At 42.3% G+C, this 10,000-nt stretch overlaps 1 long non-coding RNA gene across 1 annotated transcript in view; it reads left to right on the forward strand.

The window, feature by feature from the left end:
* LOC135089562 (uncharacterized) overlaps positions 1–10,000 on the forward strand; it is a 126,444-nt gene that overhangs the window by 1,504 nt on the left and 114,940 nt on the right. The window lies entirely within an intron of this gene.

Below are 10,000 nucleotides of genomic sequence, written 5' to 3' on the forward strand. Positions count from 1 at the left end.
GTAAGTATTATTGCGTGTTGTTTTGTTATTGTTACATATCGTTTGTTGTGTGTTTTTTGTTTTGTTTGCTAGTTTGTTTGTTTGTTTGATTGTTTGTTTGTTTGTTTGTTTGTTGGTGTTATTGTTGTTGTTGTTGTTCCTGTTGTTGTTGTTGCTAATATTCTTCTTATTATTATCATTATTGCTATCGTTATTATTATTATTATTATTATTATTATTATTATTATTATTATTATTATTATTATTATTATTTATTTTTTATCATTATTATCATTACCCTCATCACCTTCATCATTATCGTTTGAGGCTAACACTGTTTTTATACCCTAGTAGTTTGTTGAGACAGAGAGAGAGAGAGAGAGAGAGAGAGAGAGAGAGAGAGAGAGAGAGAGAGAGAGAGAGAGAGAGAGAGAGAGAGAGAGAGAGAGAGCGTGCCATCTCTTCATGCTAGCCTCCCCTCATCCCTCCCAAAGCTGACCCACATGAAGGATGAGAGTGAATCTTCTTTTTTATTTATGTACCTTTGCAACATTCCCACATTCTTACCTCACTTGTGGCTGTCTCATGTGTGTGTGTGTGTGTGTGTGTGTGTGTGTGTGTGTGTGTGTGTGTGTGTGTGTGTGTGTGTGTGTGTGTGCATATTTTCTTTTTTTTTTAATTTCCGTTTTCTTTCTCTTACGTTCATGCTTAATTTTCTTTATATGTTTTAGTAGGTTCTTTTGTTTCTATATTTTTGTTTGTTGTTGTCAGCTTAGTTGTCTGTCAGTCTGTTTTAGGTATTTATCTATCTATCTGTCTTTCTATATATCTATCTGTCTATCTGTATGTTTATTTATATGCCTATCTATCCATCCACTCATCTGTCTATCTATCTATCAGTCTATCTTTCTTTCTTTCTTTCTTTCTTTTTATCTATTTATCTATCTATCTGTCCATCTATCTGTTTATTTATCTTTCTATCTATCTATCTGTCTGTCTGTCTGTCTGTCTGTCTGTCTGTGCATTTATCTGTAGTTAAATTATATATATATATATATATCTGCCTGCCTGTTTGTTTCCATATATGACTGACACTGTACCTGTAATTACCTATCGTTCTTTAACTCATTCTTTACGTCTATCTGTATCTCTATTTATATCTCTCTATCTATCTGTTTGTCTATCCACTTATCTGTCTATCTATCCACCTATCTATCTGTCTATCTATCTGTCTATCTGTCTATCTATCTATCTATCTATCTATCTATCTATCTATCTGATCCTTTTATATAGCTATTTTTATCGCTTTGATGTGAATTAACGGTATGAATCCTAATCGTTGTATTTTTGTCTCTTTCCAGGTAAGCACTGCCTCGCCGCACGTTGCCTTTGAGCCAGGTAGAGGTAAGAGAGAGAGAGAGAGAGAGAGAGAGAGAGAGAGAGAGAGAGAGAGAGAGAGAGAGAGAGAGAGAGAGAGAGGATTACCCGTATGATTTTCCCACAAACTCGCTACACAAAAACACCATCCCTTCTTCCCTCACCACCATTAAAAAGAAAAAAAGGAAAATGAAAAAAAAAGGAAAGAAAAAATGATACGGCTACTCTCCACTCCTCCACCACCACCACCACCACTCCACCTTTCCCTACTCCCCCTCCTCCACTTCATCACCCCAGGAACAATACCATTAACCGCCCCGCCCCCTCTCGTCTCCCCCACACCTATACAATCTCCACTGTCACACCTCACAACTCATCCACACCTGCTAATTACCGGCCCCCTCCCCTCCCGCGCACCTGAGTAGTGGTTAATGAGAGGAGGAGGAGGAAGAGGAGATGAGTGGACTGCCCTTTGTTGGGGAGTGGAGGCAGTGGATGTGGTGGGTGTGGTTTGTGGAGGACTGTGTGGATGGTTTTGTCTTGTGTTTGTGTGGATGTGTGGTCAGGAATGTTTGGTTGTTTTTTGTTGGTGAATATATTTTTTTTTCTGTGTGTGTGTGTGTGTGTGTGTGTGTGTGTGTGTGTGTGTGTGTGTGTGTGTGTGTGTGTGTGTGTGGTTTTTTAGTAGGTGTGATGGTTCGTGTGGAGAGAGAGAGAGAGAGAGAGAGAGAGAGAGAGAGAGAGAGAGAGAGAGAGAGAGAGAGAGAGAGAGAGAGAGAGAGAGAGAGAGAGAGAGAGAGAGAGAGAGAGAGAGAGAGAGAGAGAGAGAGAGAGAGAGACCCACCTGCACCTGCTCACCTACCCACCCACTCACACACACACACGAGAAGACCTAACGTATAGACAGAATGAGACAGACACAGACGAAAGAAAGACAAATAAATGATAACAAATGCTAATGAATAAACAACGAACAGTTAGGCGCAGAGAAACAGACAAACAAACCATTACAGACGGACAAAGGAATGAAAAATAAACAAAGACAAACAGGCAAATAGACAGATAGACAAACAGATAGACAGAATAGAAATAAGCAAGATGAAAACCACCAGAATACTAAGAGAGAGAGAGAGAGAGAGAGAGAGAGAGAGAGAGAGAGAGAGAGAGAGAGAGAGAGAGAGAGAGAGAGAGAGAGAGTTGTACAGACGTGAAAGGTTTGCAGTTGCTGTCAAGGGAGAGAGAAAATCAGATAAAGAACGAGAATGAGAAAAGTGAAGTAGGAAAGAAAGAAGGGAAGAGATTTACTGGCGAGGAGCGAAGTAGAAGACAAGTAATGATGTACGAGTGTTGAGGAGAAAAGGAAGAAGGAACAGAGAAAGATGATGAAGCGGAAGGAGGAAAAGGGAAGATATCAGAAATTGGAGAAATTCATGATAGACTTAAAAGATAAAAATGAACTTCAGTAATAATGAAGTGGAGAGAGAATAATGTGTGGCTGTTGAGAAAAATAAACAAGGAACAGAGAAAAATAACCATGCGAAGAAGGAAAAGAGAAAATATCACAAGCTAAAGCAAATAAAAAAAATAAAAGAGGAGAAATAAAAATAGTTTCAGAGATAATGAGATGCGAGGAAGAATAAACGAGTGTTGAGGAAACGAAAGAAGAAGCGGAAAAGAAATATGATAAATGCAAGGGAAAAATACAATAAGAGTAGAAACAGAAACAGATTGAAAATATATTAAAGGATCGTGAAATGAAAGAAAGAATATGAATGTTTAGAAAAAAAGGAAAGGAGAACCGGAAAGATGATGATGATACTGTGAAATGAGAAATAACAAAGATAAAGGATGATGAAATGAGAGGAATAAAAATGAAAACACAGAAATACAAGAAGAATGACCACAAGGTTTATAAAATTCAATATAATTTAAAGATTCAACGTAAAGAAAACAACAACTTACTCATAAAATAAAACAAAGAAACAGATAGAAAGGGAAAAAAATAAGGAAACTCCAACAAAAACAAAGGGAAAAAAAGAAAGAATATAATAAAAAATACGGAAGAAACGCAAAAAATACAAAGATAAAAGAAGATAAGGAAAAGTAGAATAAATTGAAGAGAAAAATGGGGAAAATTTGAGCAGAAAGAATTGAAAAAAAAAGAAAAAACAGGAAATGTGGAGGGAACCGAGTTACAGACAAGTTAGAGAGAGAGAGAGAGAGAGAGAGAGAGAGAGAGAGAGAGAGAGAGAGAGAGAGAGAGAGAGAGAGAGAGAGAGAGAGTCAGAATCTTGTGGCATTCTGGAATAGACATCAGGCTCAAGTATCAGTTCGGATGCGGATCAAAAAAGACAAAAAAGAGCGGCAGAAAGCATTGTAATCCGGTGTCCTGGGCGCCTCCCTCAAGTGTCTAGCGGGGCCGGATAATGGAATTCCCGTGTCTCGTTTTCTTTACAGAATTTCCGCGGTGCATTTTGTTGGCCATAAATTCCTTCGTGGCGCAAGGAAGACAGGGAAGCGCGGGACACTTGGCGCGGGCGTGTGGGCGTGTGTGAGTGTATGTGTGGGTGTGTGGCTCTGTGGATGTGTGGGTGTGTGGCTGTGTGGGTATGAGGGTGTCTGGTTGTGTGGGTGTCTGGGTGTGTGGGTGTGTGGGCATTTGGTTGTGTATGTGGGTGTGTGGGTGTGTGGGCGTGTGGCTGCGCGGGTGTGACTGGGCTGTAACAGGAACAACAGCAACAACAACAACAACAACAACAACAACAACAACAACAACCGAAGTAGCAACAACAATAATAATAACAACAGATACGAGAAGAGTAAATATTTTGTACAATTCCCCAGAGAGAGAGAGAGAGAGAGAGAGAGAGAGAGAGAGAGAGAGAGAGAGAGAGAGAGAGAGAGAGAGAGAAAGAATCGTTTAAAATTTCTATATTTAGCGTTACCCATCATTTTTTTTACTTAGTTTTGTTCACCACCACCACCACCACCACCACCACCACCACCACCACCACAGAGACAGTTCGTGATATAGCAGAACATAATCCTTCTTATTCCTTGTTTCTCACGTCATACTCTCCCTTAATCTCTCTCTCTCTCTCTCTCTCTCTCTCTCTCTCTCTCTCTCTCTCTCTCTCTCTCTCTCTCTCTCTCTCATCCGCCTTCCTTCCTCTCTTTATTCATTCATTACTTTATATCCTGTGTTTTTCTGTCTTAGTTTTCTTTCTCTTCGTTTCTTTTCTTCTTCCATTTTTCTTTCTTCTATTTTTCTCTTTTCTTTCTTCTTTCTTTTCCTTTTCAGGTCTTTTCTGTTTTTTCCTTGATTATCTGCCTTTTTCTTGTTTTCTTGTTCTCTATTTTCTTCCTCTTGTTGTTGTTGTTGTTGTTGTTGTTTTGTTGTTGTTCTAGTTCTTTATCGTCTTTATCGTCTTTTTCTCCTTCCTCTCCATTTTCATCATCATCATCATCATCATCATCATCATCATCATCATCATCTTCTCCTTCTCCTTCTCCTTCTCCTTCTCCTTCTCCTTCTCCTTCTCCTCCTCCTCCTCCTCCTCCTCCTCCTCCTCCTCCTCCTCCTCCTCCTCCTCCTCCTCCTCCTCCTCCTCCTCCTCCTCCTTGTGGCCCCTCCGGAAGAGTAATTTCCCCTCCTCACGAAAAAATTTCAGAGGGGAATTTCTAGTTTTCGAAAAGGGAAAAAGGAAAAAAAAAGGAAAAAGGAGCGAGAATGTTGCGGATTGTGCTGCTTTGGGGACTCTCTCTCTCTCTCTCTCTCTCTCTCTCTCTCTCTCTCTCTCTCTCTCTCTCTCTCTCTCTCTCTCTCTCTCTCTCTCTCTCTCTCTCTCTCTCTCTCTCTCACTGGGCGTGTCCTGAATTTTTTCCTAACCCTCTTAATTAAGGTGAACTTCTCTCCCTCTCCCTCCCTCTACTGTCCTTCCCTTCCTCCTTCCACCCTTCCTTCCCTCCCTTCCTCCACCCTTCCTTCCCTCCCTTCCTCCACTCTCCCTCTCTTCCCTCCCTCCCTATCAACCCACATACCTTCCCTCTTCCCTCTCTCATCACCTCTCCTTACCTACTTATTCTCCCTCCCTTCCTTCCTCCCTCCTTCTGTCACCTCTCAATCTTGTTACTTCTATTTTTTTTCTCTCTCTCTCTTTCTCTCTTTTTTTCATCTGATTATGTGTTCATTCCTTCATTATTTTTTTTAATTTCTATTCGTCTTTTCCTTTTCGTTTCATGTTTCAAGGTGTGACTGGAATGATTTGTGTTTTTTATTTATTTTTTTCTCTCTCTTCATTTCTTTCTTTTTCTCCCTTTTTTTATTATTTTCACCCACATTCATGAGTTTGTTATTTAGTGTTCTTTTGTTATTTTACGCTGCGTGATTGCCTCATGAATAACTAATGGCTCTCCTTGTGATGTGTTATCGATGTATTCAAATTACGCCTCGTTTCGTTTCCTTTTCTATTTCCCTCTTTTTTTTTCAATTTTCAGATTTTCTTTTTATTTCTTTCATCGATAACTTGCGTGTCAGTGATTCGTAGTGGGTTGCGTGCAGAGTTGTGTGTGTGTGTGTGTGTGTGTGTGTGTGTGTGTGTGTGTGTGTGTGTGTGTGTGTGTGTGTGGTTAATATATAGAAGGAAAGCAAAAAATATATAACAAAGAGCTTGTTGGTCTCCACTGTTTTACATCCATCCATCCATCCATACATACATACATCCATACATACATACATATAGACACACAGATAGAGAAAGAGAGAGAGGCATACACATGTTATTTTCTTTATAATTTTTATGGCCTTAGTATTTTGACTCTTTCAACTGTTCTTCACATACAAATCCATACATACTCGTATAATCACGTATACATGTGTGTGTGTGTGTGTGTGTGTGTGTGTCCAGGCTGACCACTTTTAACACACAAGGGAAAGAAATGCTGAAGACACTACATAAGTAACACCCTTCGCGCGGCAGTAACAGGGAGGGAGAGGGAGGGATGGAGGGCTGAAGGGAGAGGGGCGGGGAGAGGGAGAAGGGCAAAGGAGGCTGATATGAGGGAAGAGACGAGCGGGAGAGGGGAAAAAGGCAGATATGAAGGGAAAAGTTAAGGAGGAAAGACTGAAATAAGGGAGGGAGCAGGAGAGAGAGAGAGAGAGAGAGAGAGAGAGAGAGAGAGAGAGAGAGAGAGAGAGAGAGAGAGAGAGAGAGAGAGAGAGAGAGAGAGTTATACATTCAGTCATGATAAAGAAAATTCGGATAAATAAAAATCTTGAAAATTTAAATCCTCAACCTCACCTAGCCTAACCCAACGCAACCCAACTTTATCTAACTTAACCCATCCAGACATAACATAAGCCTAACCTAACCTAATCTAAGCCTAATTTATCCTAACCTAATCTAACTGAAGCCAATCTAACCCTAATCTAACCAACGTAACCCAACCTAACTTAACCTAACCTAACCTAACCTAAACCTAACCTAACCTAACCTACCAACCCAACCTAACCCAACCTAACCGAACCTAACCCTAACCCTAACCTAACCTAACCTAACCTAACCTAACCAACCGAACCTAACCTAACCTAACCTAACCTAACCTAACCTAACCTAACCCAACCAAACCTAACCTAACCCAACCTAACAACCTATCCCAACCTAATTTAACCCAACCCAACCCAACCCAACCCAGCCCAGCCCAGCCCAGCCCAACACAACACAACACAACCTAACCCAATCCACCACAACACACACACACACACACACACACACACACACACACACACACACACACACACACACACACACACACACTAAACCACAACATACTAGTAATCCTTAATCCTTAACTGACTACATCATTTCTAGTAGCCCTGCCGAACGCCTCTCCCTCCGCTACGCCTCCCCTGCGCGGCCCGACACATGGCAGGGCGTCCTCGCGTTATGGGATCTAATTCAGCCCGACGTGTGACAAATGGGGCGGCGGGAGGCAGCGGCGGCGGCTCGTCCCCTCAGCGGTTGAGGCTCCGTGCTCGCTCAATGCTCGCCTCGTGGTCACTCCGGCCCCGCGATCTTCTCTCTCTCTCTCTCTCTCTCTCTCGTGCTGGTTGGTGGAAAAGGCGCGTTACGGCCGGCTGAGAGAGAGAGAGAGAGAGAGAGAGAGAGAGAGAGAGAGAGAGAGAGAGAGAGAGAGAGACGGGGGTGGGAGAGTTTGTAATGTAAGCTTATAAAAGAGAATTAATGAGGAAAGAAAAACAAAGAATTGCTGATAAAAAAATCGGGGAGAAGGAGAGAGGCATCAGAGAGAGAGAGAGAGAGAGAGAGAGAGAGAGAGAGAGAGAGAGAGAGAGAGAGAGAGAGAGAGAGAGAGAGAGAGAGAGAGTCTGTAATGTTTATAATAAAGAGGATTAAAAAGATAAAATAATGACAAAGAGAAAAGAGATAAAAGAAACATCTCAGAGAGAGAGAGAGAGAGAGAGAGAGAGAGAGAGAGAGAGAGAGAGAGAGAGAGAGAGAGAGAGAGAGAGAGAGAGAGAGTTTACAAGTCCCAAACAACCTATGGCCTAAACTTAATTAGTGGTCTGGCCCTTGAATCTACAGGTACACAATATCAATCAACTAGAGAGAGAGAGAGAGAGAGAGAGAGAGAGAGAGAGAGAGAGAGAGAGAGAGAGAGAGAGAGAGAGAGAGAGAGAGAGAGAGGCCTTCTAACGTATCCATCTCACAACTATCTTCATTCCCTTATCACCTGGCCAATTAAGGAGGCAGGTGTGTGTCCGGTCATCAGGAGGAGGAGGAGGAGGAGGAGGGGAAGGAGGAAGGACGTCTCTCAGGACTCGCTCAGGGAAGGAACTCGTAATGCTTCGAACAAAGGAATCAGAATTTTTTCCCCAACTTTTTATATATTTCGTATCGGGAACTTTTAACATGCTAAGAGAGAGAGAGAGAGAGAGAGAGAGAGAGAGAGAGAGAGAGAGAGAGAGAGAGAGAGAGAGAGAGAGAGAGAGAGAGAATCGCTCCAACTGCTCTTCCTCTCCTTTCATTTTCATTTCCTTCTTTGATCAAGCTCTCGTGTCCCTCTCTTCCTTTCTTCTCTTCCCTTCCCTTCCCTTCCCTTCCCTTCCCTTCATGGCTCCTTTAAGCTTCCCCGCGCCTCACCTGCTGACGCCGAATAGTCTGTCTCTGCGGAAGGGGAAGGGGAAGGGTCGGGGAGAGGGGAGGAGGAGGGATGGAGGAGGGAAGAGGCGGAGGAAGGGGAACAGATAGTGAAGACGAAGTGGAAGAATTGAGGTCTGGAATAGTAGAAAATGAAATGTTTAGAAATGATCGGAGTTGGAGGTGAGTTGTGGAAATAGTACGTTGTGTGAAATATAAATTATGTAATACGAATAGGTTTAATTTCGTTATATATGTGAGATTATTCTGCATTTTACTGTTTAATTGCTCTGTGGTCTTGTCTTGTGTCTTGTTTTTTTTTTATGTTTTGTGAGCAGCAGAATGGGTGAGTGGGCTCTCTCTCTCTCTCTCTCTCTCTCTCTCTCTCTCTCTCTCTCTCTCTCTCTCTCTCTCTCTCTCTCTCTCTCTCTCTCTCTCTCTTTCTCTCCTTGACACGTATGAATGAAATAAAATAAAATAAAATAAAATACATGAAAATACAATAAATAAATAAGGAAATAAAGAAAATAGTTCATTTCAAGTATCGAAACGTTTCGGAACAGCGAGGCGAAGCGAAGCTACTCACTCCTCACTGAGCCCAGCCTCAGTCAGTGCCGCCGCGCGTTGAGGTTTGCGTGTCGTGTCCTGTGCTTTGTCGATCACTGTCTTGTGGTGAAGGTGAAGCAGACCAGCCTGGAGGCTTTCCCTAGGGCCCCGCCAGGTATGTTAGACTGAATGACTGTATAGGGACGTGTTAAACTGTGGTGATAGATGCCGTGAGGTGAGGTGAAGTGATTAAAACATTTATTTCGTGTTTCTTTCATGGCGGCGCAGCAACTAGTGTCATGCGGCGCCGGATTATATAATTGCATGAACATGGTAGTAGATGCGGTGAGTCAGCCCGGGACGCCACTGAATTGTCACCATCACACCAAGCACCGTCTTATCCCCTCCCTTTATTCATTCAGTGTGTCCGTCTAGTTACTGAACCTCTGCTGTCTTGCCTTGAGAGACGAAAGGTGTTCAAAATGGAAAGTTTCAAAGGCAAGGAACATGAAAATCACACACGAAAATCATACAGGGACTCCCAAAGATTCATACAGGTTTTCATACACGTGTAGCTTAATGGTCTGACAGCATCTTCCATCTTCCCTTATGTTCCTATGAGAATCAGCGTGAGTAGTGGTGATGGTGGTGGTGGTGGCAGGCAGTGTGGGTGCGTGCCTCTGTCTTCGCCGCCAGTGTGAGCGTGGCTGCCGAGACAGAATAGATAATACATGTTAAGTTTGAGCTTGCGTTATTAAAACACGGCGATAAGAGCACGTGTTGTTGAGAGATTTTCGACTGTATACGTACGTGACTTTTGAACTGAGTAAGGCTTTTGTCTCGAAGTTAAATACCGTAAGAATATTGTTACCTCTACTAACACACACACACACACACACACACACACACACACACACACACACACACACACACACACACAC

Source organism: Scylla paramamosain, chromosome 33 (genome assembly GCF_035594125.1).
Source record: "Scylla paramamosain isolate STU-SP2022 chromosome 33, ASM3559412v1, whole genome shotgun sequence".
Taxonomy (NCBI): domain Eukaryota; kingdom Metazoa; phylum Arthropoda; class Malacostraca; order Decapoda; family Portunidae; genus Scylla; species Scylla paramamosain.